The sequence below is a fragment of the Equus przewalskii genome, chromosome 16 (genome assembly GCF_037783145.1).
Source record: "Equus przewalskii isolate Varuska chromosome 16, EquPr2, whole genome shotgun sequence".
Taxonomy (NCBI): Eukaryota; Metazoa; Chordata; class Mammalia; order Perissodactyla; family Equidae; genus Equus; species Equus przewalskii.
In genome coordinates, this window is record NC_091846.1 from 16,704,263 (window position 1) to 16,727,674 (window position 23,412).

The following is a 23,412-nucleotide window of genomic DNA, read 5'->3' on the forward strand; positions in this document are numbered from 1 at the left end:
CAATGCAGTGGAAATAAAATAGTCTCTTCAACAAATGATGCTGGGACAACTGGACATCTACATGCAAAAACAATAAATATAGACACAGACTTACACCTTCCCAAATTAACTCAAAAACGTATCATACACCTAAAACACAAAACTATAAAAGTCCTAGAGGATAACATAGGAGAAAACCTAGATTACCTTGGATATGCTGATGACTTTTTAGATTCAATGCAAAAGACAGAATCCATGAAAGAAATCTTTGATAAGCTGAACTTTATTAAAATTAAAAACTTCTGCTTTGCAAAAAGACAATATCAAGATAATTAGAAGACAACCTACAGATTGGGAGAAAATATTTGCAAAAGACACATCTAATAAGCTGTTATTCAAAATACACAAAAACTCTTAAAACTCAACAATAAGAAAATAAACAACCCAATTAAAAAATGAGCCAAAGACCTTAATAGACAATTCATCAAAGAAGATATACAGATGGAAAATAAACTATACAGATTAAAGGTATAAGACATACAGATAAAAGGATGTTTTACAATATACATTATCAGGGAAAGGCAAATATAAACAATGAGATAGTACTACACACCTATTAGAATGGCCAAAATCTGGAAAACTGACAACATCGAATACTGACAGAGATATGGGGCAGGAGGAACTCTCATACATTGCTGGTGGGAATGCAAAATGGCACAGCCATTTTATCATACAATCCAGCAATCATGCTCCTTGGTATTAACCCAAAGGAGCTGAAAACTTCAGTCCATACAAAATTCTGCACAGAGATGTTTATAGCAGCTTTATCATAATTGCCAAAACTTGGAAGCAACCAAGAAATCCTTCAGTAGGTAAATGGATAAATAAACTGTGGCACATCCAGACAATGGGATGTCATTCAGTGCTAAAGATAAATGAGCTATCAAGCCGCGAAAATACATGGGAAAAGCTTGAGTATATATTACTAAGTGAAAGAAGCCAATCTGAAAAGTGGCACTATATGATTCCAACTAATGACAGTCTAGAAAAAGTAAAATAATGGAGATAAGAAGATTCATGGTTGCTACAGGCAGAGGGCAGGAAGGTTGCTCTGCCTATTCATCTCAACAGAAATGAACAGAGAGACCACAGATGATTTTGAGAGCAAGGAAAAATACTCTGTATGATATTATAATGATGGAGATATATATATATATATATATATGATATAAATACACATTATATGCTTTTCCAAACCCATACAATGTATGCATTATGCACACCCACAGAATTCAAACCCATCATATATATATTATACATTATAAAATCATAGAATGTATATATCATACATTTTTTCCAAACCCATAGAATGTGCAATACCAGGAGTGAACCCTAAGGTAAACTATGGACTCTGAGTAATTAGGACTTTTCAATGTAGATTCATGCTTTGTAAAAAATGTAGCATTTGGTGAGTGATGTTGATAATGAAGGAGGCTATGCATGTGTGGGATCCAGGGGTATATGGGAAATCTTATACCTCCCTCTGAGTTTTATTGTAATCCTAAAACTGCTCTAAAAATATAAAGTCTTAAAAAAAGTCAAGTATCTTTTAAAAGATTTTTTAGTATGAAAAAAAGCATTTCAAATCTTCTCACATATGTGCCATTTCTGTTGCTCTCCATTCTTTTATGTAGATGAAGATTTCCATCTGGCATCATTTTCCTCTTGCCTGAAAGGCTTCCTTTAACATTTCTTTCTTGATTACAGATCAGCTGTTGAGAAATTCTTTCAGCTCTTTTGTGTTTAAAATGCCTTCATTTCATCTTTGTTTTTGAAAGATATTCTTGAAATATTGGGCATAAAATTTTAGGTTAACATTTTTCCCTTCAGTACCGTAAATATGACACACTTGCAGTATTCCCAGTGAGAAGTCTGCTGTCATTCTTACCTATGTTTCTCTGCATATAATGTGTCTTTTTTCTCAATTAGATTTTAAGATTTTCCTTTTATCACTGGTTTTAAGCAATTTAATTATGATTTGCCTCAATATATTTATTTTCTTGTCTATTTTCCAGGATGTGAGCTTCTTCAATCTGTGGATTTAGAATTTTCATCAAATTTGAAAAATTTTTGAAAAGTTTTAAATATTTATTTAAATATGTCTCCTTTCTTCCCCTCTTCTTCCACTCATTGATTCTCTGTTCTTATTTTTCCAGGCTTTTTTCTCCTTGTGTTTTATTTTGAATAGTCTATATAACTATGTCTTCAAGTCTGCTACTATTGTTTCTGCAGTGACTAATCGATTGTTAATTCTATTCAGTATATTTTAAATTGTGGCTTTCTTTTAATTTCTAGAAGTTCAATTTGTTTTTAAAAAATATCTTCTATGTTTCTCCATAACGTATTCATGCTTTTTCTTTTTTGTATATATGATATATAATTATAATAATTTTTTTTGCTCTTCAAATATTTTTGTTTTATTTTGTATTTTAAGTTTACACTAAAGAAATATTTTCTACTTTTGAAGCATGGAATAGTGATTTGGCTCAGAAAAAAAATACCAGTTCTTTATTATGAAAAGAAACAGATTTGTTAAATATTTCACTGAAGTTCAAAAGCTTTGGGGATCCTTTGCTCTCTGTTAAGATGCTATTAATTCCATAATTTTCTCTTATTCTAATTGTAGGCAATAGGGTTATTTTTAATTGAGTCATTTGGTGTTTCTCTGTGATTTCATTGGCAACATGAAGTTGTGAATGCTTAGTAAAATATCACCAGATGAACAGTAGGCTTTGACACTCTCTGACTTACTCTTTTTTCCTCCAACTTTATCGAGGTATAATTGACAAATTAAAATTGTAAGATATTTAAAGTGTACATTGTGGTGATTTGATATATGTATATATTGTGAAATGGTTCCCACCATCTAGTTAATTAACACTTCCATCACTTCACATATTTCTTATTTTTTTCTTTTTTGATGAGAACATTTGAGTTCTACTCTTTTAGAAAATTTAAATTATATGATAACTCTTTTTTTTATAGTGTCAATAACTCAACTCCTTCTTTGGAATTAGTAAAAAATTGACATTTGTTTCTGGCTTTTAGAATTCCTGTATGAAGTGTTATAAAGAGTTTTCAAAAGTTTTTCACACTTGAGGCTCTATGAATTATTATGCAATCTGATTATGAAACTATTTCAAGTGATCTCTGTCACTAAGATGTGCTTCACTTTAAAGAGAGGATGGTGGCAAAATTTTGGTTGAACATTCAGATAATATTGTTTTTCTTTGAAAAATAAGCCTGCATAAGTATTATACATTGCAGAAAAGAAATCATGGACTCAGTTGGAGATTAGTCACACATAGAAAAAAATGGTAAAATTACAGCTTTTCTATGAAAACTGGCATTCAAAAGAGAGAGGCAGAGCTGGAGCTGCTAAAGGACAGGAGCAGGAACTCTCTGAAGGACAGAGAAAGATGTAAATGGGGAAAGAATTAAATCAAGGCATGAAATTTTGGTGTTAAAATGAACATTGAGACAAATAGATATGAAGAAGCCTTGCTAGTCGGGAGGTTAATCTGAAGTAGTGAAAAGTTTGTACCACACATAATCTTTAAAAACACTCTTATTACTTTCAAGTTTATACAGGAATCTGGCACAAGCTTCTGCCAGCATTCTTGCCAAGTATAAATGCTTAGACTCCCTTTAATGAATAGATAAGATACGTAACATATTTACGGGGAGTAGATACTTCCAAAATGCTTAAGTAAAAATTTGTCCTCTTAAATTGTTTGAACTATCTTCTTAATCTTGTCTAGAATAAGTTTATTTAATGTTCTTATTGACAAATTCTATCCCTTGTGTCATTTCTTTGACTTTTTAATGATTAATGTTTCTCTTATTAGGGGTTATATTTTCCTAGTCATTTGCATGCCAAATAATTTTTTATTGGATGCCAGACATTGTTAATTTTTGCTTTTTGGGTGCCACGCAAGACTTGCTTAGATTTGTTAGGCAGGTCCAGAGCAGCAGTCTTGCCTCATGTAATTTCTTCTGAGACACGTGCTAATAGGGACACTCTGCAGGTTTCCAGAGCTCTCTCCAGGCAACTCCTTCCTTTCCTTGCAGCTCTCTCCTCTCCAGCAGTCTGCCCTGATAATTCTAGCCACCTTGGCTGTCACAAATTCTCAATTCTTTCCTTTAGCAGGAAAACCACCAAGCACTGCCTGTCCCACTGTCTCCTTTGCACAGTACCATACAAACTCTTTCTAGATAATGAGTTGGAGCATTCATACAGCTCATCTCATTTAATTCCCCTCTATCAGGAATCACCATTTTTGTGTGGCCTGTTGGTCATCTTTTGGAAAAGGTTTCAAACTTTCTGTACAGTTTTTAATTTTTTTTTAAGGTGGGAGTGTAAATCCATTTCCTGTTACTCCATCATGGACTGAAGGAGAAATCCTCCACTGGTGTTTCCACACTCAGGAACTCAGAAGAATCCTTCAGTTCTGGGGCTCAGACTTCTAGGAGAGGGCACTGCCCAGCTGGTACTGGTATCTCTGCAAAGATGCTGTTTCAAGGAGTAGAAGAAAGAGTGGATTTCAGTTCCAACTGTCACTGGATGCAACATGCATGGCTGGGGCAGTTTAGCTGGGTGATGCTGGCAGAACCAGCAAGCGAAATAATGGAACAAGTTCTTTCTCTCTTCCAATCTCTCTCTTGTGACTTTTTTTCATTAGAAAGTAATTGGGAGCCATCTGGCAAAGGAAAAAATATGGGTTTCCAACCCCAGCATTGCTAAACAGAGCATAAGGGTGATGTGTGGTGATGTGCCTGCACTGGCCAGGCCAGTTGTCAGCAGTGTCACTCTGATAGCACCTTCAGAGTTTACCTTGGCTGCCGAGGGCTGCCTTATTCGAGAGCATGCCCATTCCTGGGTAGTTCATATCTAATGACTCTTCATTATGAGGATATAAAGGTCTGGCCATTTCAGCAGACTGTGGGATATCTCTGATGTGCCCTATATACCCCAGACCTCCACACGGAACTGGGCAAAGTTTTGGCAATCCTACATTGCAGTTATTTCAGCTCAACTTCTCCCTCTCCCCAATCTTGCTTCCCACCTGTCCTTCTATATATGTTTCCATTATACTCTACTTGCCAACTCAGTCTCAGTGTCTACTTCTGGAGCACCCAGTCTGGGGAAGGTGGGTATGGAGCTGAGACAATAGCTTGACAACCAATAGAGTTCACCTCTTTGGCTAGTCAGTATCCCATCTAAATATATTCCATGTTCTATGTAACAGTTACAACTTCATGCCTTCAATGAACAATTTCTCCTAACAATTATCCTTTGAACAAATGAAGACATTCTCACAATCTCCTCCTAAAGGAGAAACTCTAAGTCCCAACAGTCACTGCACGCATTGCTGGGTAGTAGCTACACGATCCATCTCTAGGAGGTGTGAATTATTCCCCAAATGCAGTAGCAGCCCCACCTCAATGTTCTGAAAGTAAACACAAAATTATAAAATTAACCACCATAACAATCCTTATTTAAGATAATAAATAGTAGGAGAAGAAAGAAAATACTAGTTAATAAAAGCAGAAACTTGTACATAATAAAAGGAGAAAACATTCATAGCTGCTACCATTCTCATTCCTGTAATTGGTCATGAGTCAATAGCTGATATTAGTAACATCATATTTCTACTTCCTACTTCCATCTGCACTGCCCATTCCATGTTTTCTTTATCTCCTTGAGGACCTCAGCTTTTTCTAAGATTCTTTATCTTGTGGAGCATCTCAAGCCTTCATTTCTCAATTGTCTGATTTCACAGTGATCCTGCCTTTTATGATTGCCACAGGACATGAAAGTAATAAGGGCGCCACCCCAGAGAATACTTAGGCCCTCTATTCCACACTGTTTCACAGCAGCCCAATTTATCATTGGTAATTGGAACCCATCACCCTAACCAGTAGAGTAACCCTCTTTCTTTACATGTTGGTTCAGTGTCATGAGGAGAATAAAATTGCCAGGTGGCTGTCTCAATTTCCAATTCAGCAGAACTATTGCTGAGTCCCTTGGCAGAAACATTTCTCCCTTAGAAATGAGGACCTCCAAATCAGCAGAGCTCAAAGCTTTAAAAACAGAAACCAACAATTCCGTAAATGGGTTAGTAGATAGGTGAGTTAGAAGAAACTCCCCCACTTCCCGCTTGATTTCTGACCTATATATTCTGGGTATGGAGGAAATAAACTTGTACTTTAAAAGTAAGAACAAATCTGCTCTGTGGACTTAAAGGGCCACCTATTGGGCACTCTGTTTAAAATTGTTGTAGCTACTGAGGTACTTGTTTAGAAATGAAGTCATCTTCAGAAATCAGTTTGAAAACTACTGCCCTAGGAGGATTATAAACTGCATTCTATATAACAGAAGACCAATGTTTCAGAGTGTTGTTTCCCAACTTGTGTTATAATTACATTTTCAGATGACTATTACTCTGCACTACCAGTCTAGCCTGCCAAAAAGAAATGTAATTTTCAGAGTCCCATCTCCAGCATAATAAAGTAGAACATAGAAGAGTGGGTTTGGAGTCAAAAGATAGTTTATTAACTAGAACAACAGCTCTGAAGGAAGGATAGTGTGCAGACACTATATGCCTATGGATCATAAATAGAGTTTGAACTCATTCTCAGGGATATGATATTAGAAAGTTTAGTAAAGCAATGACACAATTTGATTTCCTTTTTGAAATATCACTCTGGCTGTTCTGTGGAGAAGAGATGCTCTCTTTGAGTGTGTGTTGGATGAGATGGAGAAAGTCGAAGATAATAATTGCATGGCAGTTATTAATCCAAGAGAAGCTGTTGAGTAGGTAGTTGGATAATCTGGTGCTCAGTGAAGTGGCCTGCACTACTCATACATTGAGTCATAAGCATGTAGAGACTAGATAGATAATGTGATTTAGGTCAGAGACTTATTAAGATGACCCAGAGAAAAAGTGTAGCTAGAGAAATTGAATGAATTAAAGACTGGGTTCTGTAGCTTTCCAACATTTATAAGTCAAGTAAGAATATATGCATCTTGGGAATCTGATTTGGTAAAGACTCTGGCGGCTAAGTTACACTAGAACATTGTTTCCAAATACCTATTTAAAGCAATTCCCAAACATAAAATCTGGTAAGAATAAATGGACTCTGATTTAAACAGTAGACAGGAGCTCAGTGCCCTAACCATGGGGCACTTTTCCCAATATTAGCTGTGGTTCTGAGGCTCTTCCACAGACTGGTAGCCACCTGCAGAGAAGAGTTTGAAAATTCTTACTTTAACAGGCAACTTATAAGTTTAAGTTTGACCTTTGGCATAGAATGGACACTGGTCTCAAACGATATTTGTGTTTGGGCCCAACAATCATTACAGAGTTAACACTCCTCAAATGTTGTCCATACAAGAGGGAGGCCCACATTTATTCTTTTAAGGGTGATTCTCTCCTCCTTTTTCCCCTACATTATCACAAAAGGGCATATTCTTAGGGCTCAGATGGGAAACAAAATCTTGGAATTTTCCTCTAAGTATCAATGAAACAAAATAGACAAAATTATAGGAGCATGGGGAGTTTTTCATTTGTAGCTCATTTTGACAAATTCTATTGATTATCACAATCAGAATATCTTTTTTCCTGAGAACCTCTCCAGGAGATTGATTCATATGTCTGGAGCAGTGCCCAGGATTTGAATGTTTCAAAAGCTCCACAAATGATTCTGGATATCAGCCACATTTGGGAAACAACGTATCTGGATGTCCCTAAGAAGGACCTTAATGAAAGCGAATTTATGGAAGTGGCTTATAGTTGAATTAGCTGGTCAGTGAAAGGGTAATGGATATGGTCACAACAAATATAATGTTACAATTGCTTTAAAGAGGGAAATTTTCTACCAAACTAAGAGTCAAGGAGAGAATCATTTAATTAACAATAATGTTCTTCTAGCTAATCGCCACCATACCCAGAAGAGGGCTTGTGGCACTGAGAAGATACTTCAATCTTCATATAGAGTAGCTTGGTGGTCTGTGAGGACATGCACCTGTGACAACCCATCCACCATGGATGTTAGTTTGCCAGAGGCATCAGGGCACAGATGACCAGTCGAACAGCTGCAGATCCAAGTGGGAAATTATCGAGTTTTCAGTTTGTTCCTGGTGACACGATCCCTTTCTGTGACCTGTACCATTTCCTTTTTGTTGCCCAGAGAATTCAGCAGTGAGATTTCATCATAAACAAACTCTCATTAAGGTCCTTCTTAAAGTATTTAGATAACAAGGGTATCTGTTAAACGGTGTTTAGATGCACTTTTTCCCCAAGTTAGTAATTCAGCTAAATGAATAAATCTGTTGTGTAAACACAAGTCCTGGGATATATATGTATTCTCGCTTACATCAAACGGTGTTTATTAAACACTTAATCACATATTTCTTTTTTTTTCTTTTACCACAAGTAAGTTTATGCCTTCTGGAAGACGGTATGTTATAAAACCCCCCCTGTTACTTTGGCTGTTTATGAATATAAAAATTATGAGGACTTTCATGCACTAGCACCTCTTGTAGAATAGTTGATACCCCTTTCAAATTCTCCTGGAAGAAAAGATTTTGCAATACATCATAGAGTCACACATGGTCAGTTGGGGATCAGAGTTACAACGCAAAAACTTATTGTTGCTACAGAGTGCTTACCCAAAGCAACTCACACATCACACAAAATATTAATTTGTCACACTCTGCTGTGGTAAGGTTAGGAATATTCAGAGAGTATGAAGAACTATAGGTCTTATTCATACCAACACAGAATAAAAGAGAACAAGTTGAATCTTTAACCTTCCTTTATGTTTGGATGATGCCTTTGGGAATAGTAAATCAGGAACCTGACTCTAAAATATCAAGACAATAACAACTATATAACCAGCAATAGCAGCAGCAGCAGCAGCATTAGTTATCACAGCCAACACTACCATTGTAGCTTCTATTTAATAAGAATCTCCAAAATGTAGGCAGAGTATTAACACTTTACAATCTCTTTAAGTTTCAATTATATTTAATCATCTCATTGGCTCTCTAAAGTAAGTATTATCTCCAATTAAAAAGTAGAACAGTGGAAAATAAATAGTTTGTCTAAGGCGATACAGCTAGAAAGTCATGGAGTTAGAATCCTAACCTAAGCTTTTATTAAACCGGGTTAGACCTGAAGATGCCTTTGGTTGGCTGACACAGCATTGTAATGGTTTTCATTTGAATGTGGTTAGGGAAGCAATTCGCCTGTCTTTTTGTTTCTCCTTAATTGTTTTGTTTTGTGTTAAATGCATATTTTATAGTGTTGATTTTAATTTCCTCCCTCGTTTTTTGCTCATGTTTTAACTATATAGTTTTAAGTTATTTTCTCAATAGTTGCTCTAAAGGTTACAGTATGCATTTTAATTTATCATAATCTGCTTCAGAATAATGCTAATTCCACCAAAATATGCAAATGTTGTTCCAATACTGCTTAATTCACTCCTCTCTCCTTTATGCTATTATTGTCATATATGTTACTTCTAAGTCCAAAATCTGTATTTGTGACAAAATCTGCATCTGTGTTTTATGCAATCTTATATGTCTTTAAAGGAGTTAAAAGAAGAAATGGAAAATAAGTCTATACAGTCTCTTATGTTTACACTCAGGTTTACCATTTTGGATATTCTTTATTTCTCTCTGTGTGTTTTAGTCACTGACAAAAATTGTTCCCTTTCAGCCTGAAGATCTTCCTTTAGGATATCTTGTAAAGCACCTGCTTAGCAGTGATACCCCCAGGCTCTGTTTTTCTGGCAATATCTTCATTCGTTTTCATTTAAAAAAACTGTATTGAGGTGTATTTTATATACCATATAATTCAACCATTTCAAGTACACAATTCAAAGTTTTAAAAAGCAATTTAGAAATTGCACAACTATTACCACAAAACAATTTCAAAACATTTCCATCACCTCAGTAAGATCTCTTATGTCTATTAATTACCTCACCTCCTAACACCAGGCAAACATTAATCTACTTTCTATCTTCATAGAATTTCTTCCTTAGACAAATCATAAAAATAGAATCATATAACAATTGTCCTGAGGTCTGACCTCCTTTACCCAGTGAAGTATTTGTGACGTTCATCTGTGTCACATGCACAACAGTAGTTTGTCCCACCACCCCAACACTGAACATCATTCTATGGACACCTAGGCCATCCCCAATCCCCAGCTAACATGAACAAGGCTGCTAAGAATATTAATACACAAATATTTATGTGGATGTATATTTTAATTTCTCCGGGGTAAACACACTGGAGTAAAGCAGCTGAGCTGAGTTCCTTCTGTAGTTTCTAGAATAGAATCTATTTCTTTGCCTATTTCAGCTTTTAGAGCCTGCCCTTAGCTTGTGGTCCTCTTTCTTCATTTTCCAAGGCAGAAATGGCTTGTTGCCTGCTTTCAGATACCTTATTCTGACCTCCTCTTCTGTCTCCTTCTTCCACTATTAATGACCTTTGTGGTTATATAAACTCACTGGATTCTATCCAGAAAAATCTCCCTATTTCAAGGTCAGCTGATTAGCATACTCAATTCCATCTGCAACTTTAGTTCTGTTTTTTGATGCAATGTAACATACGAGGTTTCAAGGAGTAGGACATGGAAATCAAAGGGGACCGCTATTCTACAGATTTTTTTTTTCTTTCAGCACTTTGAATATGTCATCACATTTGTCCTTTAGCCTTCATTGTTTCTGTTGAGAAGTCAGGCATTAATCACACAGATTTTCTCCTGTATATAACTAGTCATTATTTTCTTTTGCTGCTTTCAAGATTTTCTCCTTGTCCTTGGATTTCAACGTGTGATGGTGATCTGTCTAGTTGTACATGTCTTTATGTTTATCCTACTTTGGCCTCATTGAGGTTCATGGATCTGCAAATTAATATTTTTATCAACTTTGCAAAATCTTAATCCATTGTTCTTCAAATATCTTTTCACTCTCTTCTCTTTTTGGGTCTCCTGTTACATACATATAGGCAGGCTTGATGTTATCCCACAGATCTCTGAGGTTCGGTTCATTTTTCTTTAATATTTTTTCTTTCAGCTACTTGGATTGGATGATTTCACTCTTTTCTTCTCCCAAATCATATCTACTATTGAACTCTTCTAGTGACTTTTGCATTTTGATTATTTCAATTTTCAAATCTATCATTTCCATTTATTTCTCTGTATAATGTTTATCTCCTACATGAGAATCTCTATTCATTTATTATTACTTTATGTTCCTTTAATTCATTAAACGTTTTCTTTAATTCTTTGTACATATGTAAAATAACTGAAGTCTTTTTTTTCTGTGAAGCCCAACATCTGAGGACACTAAGAATAATTTTCTATTGACATTTTTCCTTTTAATGTTGTCATACTTTCCTGGAGGTTTTTTGGTCATTTTGCTTTTGCTTTTGTTTAGGTGGACTTTTTAGATAATGTTGCAATTTTAGTTTCTTATCTTTACTCTTCATGGTTGTTATTGTTCTTGCTGGGACTTTTTGTTGTTGTTTTTGCTTCTTGGTTTGTGTGTTTCTTTTGGTTTGAATGTTTCTTTAGTTTGTATGCCTGGGCTATCTCTAAAATCCGTTTCTACTGTGCTGTACAGTCACTAATGTTATCTCTGCTCAGGTTATTTTTAAAATACATCATCTTGTTTTTATTTTTAAGCCTCACTTCTTAGGGGCCACTGCCATGTCTCTGATTTATAGTTGTTATCCAATGACTGGATAGAGATCATGTTCAATAAATTCAAGCCAATAAGACTTCCTTCTTCTGTTGATAGATCTGTGTGTTGGTAGGGGAACACATTAAATATTCAGACCATTTTCAAGTCTTCTCCAAGTCTGACTTTCAGTTTGTGCTGGTATCCTGTGCACATGCATGCAAAACTTGCCAGGAGCTCCTTGCCCTGAACACAACTCAGGATAAAAGAGATGTTGGCCCTCCCTGCTCACTCATATCTGAGATCACCACTTCAATCAACACTGCTTCTGGTCATTGATCACCAATTCTCCAAAAATAAGTGATCCTCCTTCAACTATGACAGTGAAACTAATGGATCTCATGGTCTGCCTCATTCAGGCACCTATTCCATGTATACCAAGCTGAGCAGAATGGAAGCAGCCTCAGGATAGAACACCTCAGATTCTCACTCTTCTTTCCTGAACTTCAGCCATTTTTTCAAGAATATATGCTTTTTAGATTAGTGTATACTTTTGGTCCAATTCCAGGGTTCTGAAATGGTAACATATGCCTATTTTGTGGGAAGAAGATATGCCAGTTTTCTCACTTGGGCAGTCATCAAGAATTTTTTTTAACATTTTAATTATAAAAATATTATAATTGAGATTAGCAGAGAACAAAAGACATATAATCTTGCAAACAGATGCATGTAAGTAATTTGATAATAACTATCACTCATTTATAGTTTAAAAAATGATTCTGAACAAATTAGGAACATGAAAAAATCTCCTTGCCTGATATTTATGAAAAACCTGCAAAAAAACTTAAGTATAATCACTATGACAACCTCAATTTAAACTCATTTTTAAAATCCTGGCTAATATATTAAGTGAAATAAAAAGGAATAAAAAGTTTATAACTTTGAGGGGGAAAGAATAAACTGTCCTTATTTCAAGATAGCATGACTCACTAAAAAGAAAATCCAAAAAGCTTGAAAAATAAGCCCTTAGAACTAATAACAGATTTTAGGATATAGGCTTGCTAGACATGAATTTGCCAGACAATAAAACCTTTATACAGAAATCAATAGTGTTCCTTTACACCAAGAATAATCAATGAAATAGATTGTTTTAAAAATAGAATTTTTAAAAGATAATATTTACAATAGTAAGAAACTTGTTAGGAATCTAGTAATAAATCTTAAGACCAGAGTGCTAAGGGGGCAAGGAAAACAACAAAACAAAAGAGGGAGTTTAGGGGCTGGCCCAGTGGCATAGTGGGAGCTCTGCTTCAGCGGCCCGGGAGTAACAGATTCAAGTCCAGATGTGGACTTACACACCACTCATTAGGCCATGCTGTAGCGGCACCCCATATACAAAATAGAGGAAGACTGGCACAAATATTGGCTTAGGGCCAAGCTTCCTAACCAAAAAAGAGGGGGCAGTTTAGAAAGAGACCCTCCTCCAAAATATGTTTGAATGTTATATGTGACTAGTTTAAAAATCAGTGGGGGGATATCTGCTCATTAATAAAGTACAGGATTTGCTATTGATATAAAAAAAATAGAAACCTTAAATTACATTATTAACAAAATCTATCCCAATATATAAAGCTATTAGGTTTAAAAGCAAACCTTCAGTGACTTTAGGGATAAAAACAATCTATGAGACAATTTGTATGACAGCAGTTTAGGGAAGGTTTTCTTGATTCAACTTTTAAAAGCACAGATCACAAAGAAAAATTGTCCACATCATGATGGAAAACAAAGGGACTAAAAAAAAAACCCCACTTTGTTTTTTAAATGCTACAGGCTGATGCAGGACTGATGTGAATCAGCTTTATCGTTTCTTCTTTATTTAATTATGTTTTTATTTTTTTATTGCAGTAACCTTGGATTATAACATTATATAAGTTTCAGGTGTATATAGTAATATATTTTAAATTCTGTGTAGATTATATCATGTTCACCATCCAAAGACTAATTACAATCCATCACCACCCATATGTGCCTAATCACCCCTTTTGCCTTTCTCCCTACCCCCTCCCCCTCTGGTAACCACCAATCCAATCTCTGTTGCTATGTGTTTGCTTGTCATCGTTTTTATCTTCTATTTATGAGTGAGATCATATGGTATTTGGCTTTCTCCCTCTGACTTATTTCACTTAACATACTACCCTCAAGGTCCATCTATGTTGTCACAAACGGCCAGATTTCATCATTTCTTATGGCTGAGTAGTATTCCATTGTGTATATATGCTACATCTTCTTTACCCATTTGTCCCTGGGTTGCTTCCATTTATTGGCTATTGTGAATAACACTGCGATGAACATAGGGGTGCACGCATCTTTATGCATTTGTGTTTTCAAATTCTTTGGATAAATATCCAGCAGTGGCATAGTTGGATCATATGGTAGATCTATTCTTAATTTTCTGAGGAATCTCCATACTGTTTTCCATAGTGGCTGCACCAGTTTGCACTTCCACCAGCAGTGCATGAAGCTTCCCTTCTCTCCACAACCTCTCCAACACTTATTGTTTCCTGACTTGTTAATTATAGCCATTCTGACCAGAGTGAGGTGATACCTCATTGTAGTTTTGATTTGCATTTCCCTGATAGTTAATGATGTTGAACATGTTTTCATGTGCCTGTTGGCCATGCATATATTGTCTTTGGAGAAATCTCTGTTCAGATCTTTTGCCCATTTTTTAATTGAGTTGTTAGTTTTTTTTTTTTTTAATTGTTGAGATGTATGGGTTCTTTGGATATTTTGGATATTAACCCCTTATCTGATACATGGTTTGAAAATATCTTCTCCCAATTTTTAGGCTGTCTTTTCATTTTGTTGATGGTTTCCTTTGCTGTGCAGAAGCTTTTAGTTTGATGTAGTCCCATTTGTTTATTTTTTCTATCGTTTCTCCTGCCCGGTCAGACATGCTATTTGAAAAAATGCTAAGATCAATGTCAAACAGCATACTGCCTATGTTTTCTTCCTGAAGTTTCATGGTTTCAGGGCTTACATTCAAGTCTTTAATCCATTTTTAGTTGATTTTTCTGCATGGTGTAAGATAATGGTCTACTTTCATTCTTTTGGATGTGGTTGTCCAGTTTTCCCAACACCATTTACTGAAGAGACTCTCCTTTCTACATTGTATGCTCTTGGCTCCCTTGTCGAATATTAGCTGTCTATAAATGTGTGGGTTTATTTCTGGGGTCTTGATTCTGTTACATTGATCTGTGTGTCTGTTTTGTGCTAGTACCATCCTGTTTTGGTTACTATAGCTTTGTAGTACATTTTGAAGTCAGAGAGTGTGATACCTCCAGCTTTGCTCTTTTTTCTCAAGATTCCTTTGGCTATTTTGGGTCTTTTGTTGTTCCATATAAATTTTAGGATTCTTTGTCCTATTTCTGTGAAAAATGTTTTTGGAACTTTGATAAGAATTGCATTGAATCTATAGATGGCTTTAGGAAGTATGGACATTTTAACTACGTCAATTATTCCAATCCAAGAGCATGGAATATCTTTCCATTTCTTTGTGTCTTCTTCAATTTCTTTCAACAATGTTTTATAGTTTTCGACATACAGATCTTTCACCTCTTTGGTTAAGTTTATTCACAGGTATTTTATTCTTTTTGTTGAAATTGTAAATGGGATTCTATTCTTAATTTCTCTTTCTGCTAATTCGTTGTTAGTATATAGAAATGCAACTGACTTTCATATGTTGATTTTGTATCCTGAGACTTGACTGTATTCCTTTATTATTTCTAAAACTATTTTTAGTGGATTCTTTTGGGTTTTCTATATTTAAAATCACTTCGTCTGCAATGAGTGACAGTTTCACTTCTTCTTTTCCAATTTATTTCCCTTTTATTTCTTTATCCTGCCTGACTGCTCTGGCTAGGACTTCCAATACCATGTTAAATAAGAGTGGTGACAGTGGGCATCCTTGTCTGTTTCTGTTCTTAGAGGGATAGCTTTTAGTTTTTCTCCATTGAGAATGATATTAGCTATGGGTTTGTCATATGTGGCTTTTATCGTGTTGAGGTATTTTCCTCTTATACCCATTTTATTTAGAGGTTTTATCATAAATGGATGCTGTATCTTGTCAAATGCTTTCTCTGCATCCATTGAGATAATCATGTGATTTTTATTCTTCATTTTGTTAATGTTGTGGGTCATGTTGATTGATTTGTGGATGTTGAACCATCCCTGAAATAAATCCCACTTGATCATGGTGTGTCATCTTTTTAATGTATTGTTATATTTAATTTGCTAGTATTTTGTTGAGGATTTTTGCATCAATATTCATCACTGATATTGGGCCTTTAATTTTGCTTTTTGTGTTGTCCTTGTCTGCTTTTGGTATCAGGATAATATTGGTTTCATAAAATGAGTTAGGAAGCTTCCCCTCCTCAACAATTTTTTTTGGAAGAGTTTGAGAAGGATAGGTATTGTCTTTGAATGTTTGGTAGAATCCACGAGGGAAGCCACCTGATCCTGGACTTTTATTTTGGGGGAGGTTTTTGATTACTGTTTCAATCTCCTTAATGGTGATTTGTCTATTCAATTTCTCTACTTCTTCTTAATTCAGTTTTGGAAGGTTATATGATTCTAAGAATTTATCCATTTCTTCTAGATTATTCAATTTGTTGGCGTATATGTTTTCATAGTATTCTTTTATAATTTTTTGTATTTCTGAGGTGTCTGTTGTAATTTCTCCTCTTCCATTTCTGATTTTATTTATTTGAGACTTCTTTTTTTCCTTGGTGAGTCTAGCTAAAAGTTTGTCAATTTTTTTTTATCTTTTCAAAGAACCAGCTCTTGGTTTCATTGACTTTTTTCTATTTTTTAGCCTCTTTTTCATTTATTTCTGCTCTGATTTTTATTATTTCCTTCCTTCTGCTGATTTTGGACTTTGTTTATTCTTCTTTGTCCAGTTACTTTAGGTGTACTGTTAGATTGTTTATTTCAGATTTTTCTTGCTTGTTGATGTACGCCTGAATTGCTTTAATCTTTCCTCTTAGAACCGCTTTTGCTGTATCCCATAGATTTTGGAATGCCGTATTTTCATTTTCATTTGTCTCCAGCTATTTTCTGATTTCTCCTTTGATTTCTTCATTGATCCAATCGTTGTTCAGTAGCATTTTGTTTAATTTCCACATTTTTGTGGCTTCTCTGATTTTCTTCCTGTAGTTGATTTTTAGTTTCATACCTGTGTGGTCAGAAAAGATGGTTGGTATTATTTTGATCTCCCTAAACTTATTCTGACTTGTTTTGTGGCCTAAATGTGATCAATCCTGGTGAATGTTCCATTAGCTTTTGAAAAGAATGTGTATTCTGAGGTTTTTGGATGGAATGTTTTATATATATCTACTAAGTCCATCTAGTCTAATGTGTCATTTAAGGTCAATGTTTCCTTATTTATCTCAGTTTGGATGATCTATCCATTGGTGTAAGTGAAGTATTAAAGTTCTCTGCTATTACTGTGTTATTATTTCTCCTTTTATGTCTGTTAATAATTGCTTTATATATTTAGGTGCTCCTATGTTGGGTTCATAGATATTTAGAAGTGTTATATCCTCTTGTTGGATTGTTACCTTTATCATTATGTAGTACCCATCTTTGTCTCTTGTTACCATTTGTGTTTTAAAGTCTGTTTTGTCTGATATAAGTATTGCTACCTCTGCTGTATTTTCTTTGCCATTTGAATGGAGTATCTTTTTCCATCCTTTCACTTTTTGTTTGTGAGAGTCTTTAGGTCTGAAGGATGTTTCTTTTACGCAGCATATATATGGATCTTCTTTTTTTAACCAATCGGCCCCCCTATGCCTTTTGATTGGAGCATTTAGTCCATTGACATTTAAAGTAGCTATTGATAAATATGTACTTATCACCATTTTGTTACTTTTTTCTGGGTATTTTAGTACTTATTCTCTGTTCCTTTCTTCTCTTGTTCTCTTCCCTTTGGTTTGATGGTTTTCTTTAGTAATATGTTTGATTTCTCTTCTCTTATTTATTTATTATAGGTTTATGCTTTGTGATTATCATCAAGTTTGTATAGAATATTCTACATAAATAGCAATCTATATTGGGTTGATAGTCTGATTAGCTTGACCTCTTTCTAAAAACTCTACTCTATTACACCCCATCTCCCACATTTTTTTGTTTTTGAAATCATACTTAATCTCTTATTTTGTGTGTGTCTATCCATTACCCTCTTATCATTGAAATAGGTAATTTTAGTGCTTTTGTCTTTTAACTTTCATATTATCTTCATAGGTGGTTGGTCTTCTACCTTTACTGTATTTTTGCCTTCATCAGTGATTTTATTGCCTGGTTTCTTTTTTTATTTTTGATACTTTTCTTATTCCTATTTGTGGCCTTCTCTTTCTCACTTAAATAAGTCCCTTCAGCATTTCTTGTAGAACTGGTGTTTTGGTGACACACTCCTTTAGTTTTTGGTTATCTGGGAAACTCTTCATTTCTCCCTCCATTCTGAATGATACCCTTGCTGGATAGAGTATTCTTGGCTGTAGGTTTTTTTCTTTTCATCACTTTAAATAAGTCGTGCCACTGTCTTCTAGCCAGGAAGTTTTGGAAGTCTGCTGATAGCCTTATGGGATTTCCTTTGTGTGTCACTTGTTGGCTTTCTCTTGCCATGTTTAGAATTCTCTTTTTATCTTTAATTTGGGACATTTTAATTATAATGTGTCTTGGTGTGGGCCTCTTTAGGTTTATCTTGTTTGGCACTCTCTGTGCTTCCTATACTTGGATGTCTGTTTCCTTCCTTAGGTTAGGAAAGTTTTCAGCTATTATTTCTTCAAATAGATTCTGTTTCCCTTTTTCTCTCTCTTCTCTTTCTGGGACACCTATAATATGAATGTTAGCAAACTTGATATTGCCCCAGAGGTCCCTTAGACTGTTCTTATTCTTTTTAATTCTTATCTTTTATGTGTTCAGCTTGGGTGATTTCCTCTAGTCTTCTATCCAGTTCTCTTATCCATTCTTCTGTATCATCTACTCTGCTATTGAGTCCCTCTAATGAATTCTTCATTTCCAGTATTGTATTCTTCATTCCTGATTGGTTATTTTTTATATTTTCCAATTCTTTGTTGATGTTATCACTGTGTTCATTTAGCCTTCTCCCAACATGAGTGAACATCCTTATGAGTTTTTGTTTGAACTCTTTGTTAGGTAGATTGCTTATTTCTGTTTCATTTAGTTCTTTTTCTAAGGTTTTGTCCTGTTCCCTTGCTTAGAACATATTCCTTTGCCTCCTGATGATTCTTCTTTCTCTGTGCTTATATCTATGTATTACGCAGGTCAGCTATGCTTCCTGATCTTGGAGAAATGGTCTTATGGAAGAGATGCCTTTTGAGGCCCAGCAGTGTGCTTCCCTCTTGTCACCAGTCCAAATGTTCCAGGAGTAACCCTTGTCTGGGCTACTTGTGTTCTGCTGCTGCAGCAGGGTTGCTCTTACTGTAGATACCCAGGGAGTCTACGCTTTCCCTTCCTGGACAGCTATTTATAAATTGAGTTTGGGGAACCTCAGCACTGTTGGCAAGAAGGTCTAATAGCACACTCCTGTTGCAGTTTTCTTGTTAAAGCAGTAGGCCACCAGTGCAGCTGGTTGCTAGGCTCAGGGCCTTATAATTGCTGTTGGCCTCAGGCCTGCAAGGCTGTTGTCATCTCTCTTGGGATTGCAGCTAAGTGGGGCTGGCCCCAGGCATGAGAGCACCCAAACGTTTCAGGCTTTGGACAGCAGGGCTGATCCCATTTGTTTGTGGCTGTTTGTGAAGCACAGATTTCCTGACACTGATAAGCCTCAGCCCCCACAGGTCCACACACCATTAACACAGTCCTGGCCTGTGCACACTTCCTGACCCCCTGGAATGTACCCAGTCACCCCACTACAGAGGCCCTTACCTCTCCACCAATGCCCCACACAGTTTACATAGTCTTCACACAGGCCCTGCTCCACAGAGGCAGACACACTCACCTGCCTGTAGAAGATCAAGGCACCCAGTCTATGCAAGCCGATAAGTAGCCTGAGGACTTGCTGTTGGGTCATTTGTGTGGTGCCAGTCCTTAGGGCAGACAGTCTGCCCTGGCTGAACTGGATTAAATCTGCACTCTAGTTGGTGTGGCAGACCCTGGACTAACAGGCCAGGGGAAGAACCCCAATGGCATATGCCAGCATCTGTGTCAGCATACCTCTACAAGGTGACAACAATGGCTGCCACCAATGTCTCAGTCTCTGGAGAGGTCTCACCTCTTACCGAGATGAACCCAGAGTCTACCTGGTGAGTCTCTTTTCACCAAAGGAGTGTGCACCTTTCTTTCTGGTGATTTTAGGTTTATCTCTGAGATAGGTGAATTTGTGTGTGGGCCCTTTAAGAGTTGGCTTTATTCCGTTTATGTCAATAGCTTTTCTGGGGGTATTCCTTGTTGCAGTTAATAGCTAGTGCGGCCAGATAGTATGACACTCATCTCAGTTGTGCTGAGTTTGAAGGATGCTTATAGCAGTAACATGCCCCTGCTAAGGTCCCCACTCCTCCAGGGAGGGCTGCATACCTTAGGGTAGCTCCCTAGGTGCTGGCTGTGAAGCTCCGCTGCTCGCAAAGGTGGCTTTTTTCTCTCCAGAAGGAATTTCTGCCTCTTCCACCTCAGTCAAGACTGTCCTTTGTTGTGGGGTTTCTTTTCAACTAGTTTTCTGTTCTCTCTCTAGGGTAATTTTTCCAAGAATAGTTGTAACCTAGCTGTGTTCATGGGTGGAGGCGAGTTCGGAGTCTGCCTATGCCACCATCTTGACGAGTGAGCTAATTATATTTTTAAAGGTAGATGGCTCTCCAGTCTCCATAACAAAAGGGTAATCAAAGCAGAAGTCAATGTATTGGTCATCCTCAAATGGATATTCATTGTTCACCTTCAATTATAAATGAAATTAAATAGAGAAATGAAAGAAATAATCAGAGCACAAATAATTAGAGTTACTTTGAAAATACTAAACTGTTTAAAAAGCTAACAACAGCATCAGAGGATTCCTTACTCTCCACATATCTTGGTTGCAAAATAATAAATTTTTGGGGATTTTTTACTAATTCTATTTTCAATTTTCCTTTAAAAATTCACATCAAGTATCAAAAAATTAATTACTATTGTTACTTTAAAGTATCTCAAAAAATTCTTATGAGAAATATAACTTTTGGTTTTATAGAGTAGATTATACATGCAAATTTTCGAGTGTGTTTAAAATAGTTTAAGTCCTACTTTCATTCTTAAAATAATAGGTAATGTAAACTTGTCCAAGACAAATTCTGTTCTATACTAATATATTTTTCCCAAGTTGATCTTTTTCTCAAAAATAATACAGACAATGAGACAGTTGTCTACTAGTAAAAAAAAAAAATGAAGACTTCTTTCAAAACAGAGCATACATGACACAGTAAAACTAAAAATGTGCCCCAAGTTTTCCTCTGTAATTGAAAAAAGTAATTGAGAGAAAACACTGTTTATAAACTAATTATATACTTTTGTAAGATACTATTTTTTAAAAGCATAAGACCCATCTGGCTTAACATCTGCAAAACTCCTATAATTAAAAAGGAAGGAAATAAACATAGTGGAAGTTATTCAAGGATTTTTTATGCTTCATTAAATTTTCTATGCTTTTAATTTGACCATAACTAAGGAGTTTATAAAAACTATACTTTGTTGACATTGAAGGTATAAAATTTTGTGATCAGAATTGTAAATACCTGATTTTTATCCTGTCTACAATAATTTTTGGTTTCTTCTATTGCTTATTATAAACTTGACTGTGTAATTTACTTCTTCATTTCTCGGTTGGCCTGATGAGTTGAACATGTCTAAAATCAGATAATACTAGATCTCTAACCATTAAACTGACAAATGGAACTATTTCAGCTGTCTAATTTAATGAGTAATTTATTCACTCATTTGAAATATATTTTCATTGACAAAAATGTATCTTTCATGTACTATTTTAGGTGCTGATATATAGTGGTGAAGAAGACAGCAAGATCCCTGCTTACTTGGTTTGCTTGATAGTTCTTTTAAAGTTTTAGCACAAGCACAGAAAGAGAAATTCAGAGTCCTGGATCATGCCAAACCAAACAAGGTTGCAGCCCCTTCTTTCTGTCTCATATTGAAGAAATAAATGATTCTCCTCTTAATTTTTCATTTAGTTTATGACATTTAATGAGCTGTAATAGTTGGGAAAGGATGAGGTTACATACTCATTGTCACTGAAGTTAAAAGAATGAGTAGACCAAAGATTTTTGTCCCAATTCTGAAAAACTATACGGAAATACAGATGTATAGTTATGGATTCTGCATAGCATTATTCGGTTTTAAGTTTTAGGTGAAAAATGCTTATGCAGTTTTTATATATGTCAGAGACAATATCCTAGACATGCTGAAAATATTCACTCATTAAATCCCTCTAAAAACACCATGTGGCAAATATGATTATTATCAGAATTTTACATATAAAACAACCAAGGACAGAGAAGTTAAGTACTTTGGCTCAGGTCACACAGCTCGCATGTGATAGAGCCAGAACTTGAATCTAAACAGTTGAACTTAAGAGTCCATGTTATTACTCACTACAAATGCTGCCTTTCACATCTTCTAGGAGTTATGTTTTCTGGGACCTCAAGTGGACTTCACAGGACATATCAAAGACATTTCTTTTCTTTAGTTACTGGAAAAGAGTCAGTTGTTATAATACTTCAAAATATGCCAAACTGGTAAAGAGAAACAAATTTGAACAAAACTAATTCTGCAACTCTGCTTTCTAATTTAAAAAATGTTTATGTAAGTCTTTCTTCTCTAAGCCATAGGGATATGTGTTTAATAGTTTGAACTGGCCTTGAAAGGCTGTCAAAAACATATTGTTTACTTAATAAAGGGCAGAATGGGAACTTCTGCAAATAAGTACTTACACAAAAGCAACAAAAACATTGAGAAAAATTATCAAAATCAACTCTTTGGAACTCAGAAAATTAACCAATGGCTTGCAAAAATCTCAGGAGCATTTATTCGAGAAAAACTGCTGGACCTAGGTGAGAACAGCCCAGATTATGACATTCTAATTTCACCTATTTTCATGTCCAACTGCCCAACTCCACAGATTCTTTGAAAACTGGCAGCCTTGCAACCATTAAGCTGTGTAAACCAGCAGCATTGCAGCCACTTGAGGGAGCAGATGAGTTTGGAGCTCACAAAGAATCTCTATTCCCAGAGCATTGCCACTATTTGACCAGTCTCACAGCAACTTGGAAAAGCTTCTTTTGCAGGATGTTGTTAATTGACCTGATTTTGAGATCACTACATGGGGAAACTCCATTTCTAGGAAATTTATTGAAAACAATCGAAGGCAATGATTTAACATCAGTACTCTCTAAGGCTGCGGATACAAGGTGGAACAATCAAGAGATTTGCCAAAACATAAAAGGAAAATCTGTGGAACAAGATGTCCATAGAGAGTTTTGAAAAGCTCTGACATATTCCTGGTGATCTAGAGGACAGTATACATGTGGAAGGCTATGTACATGCCAGGAAGAGAGGGTCTGAATATACCACTGCTGGCTAGTCTTGAGGCCCTATATAACCAGGAAGAAAAGGCTAAGTCA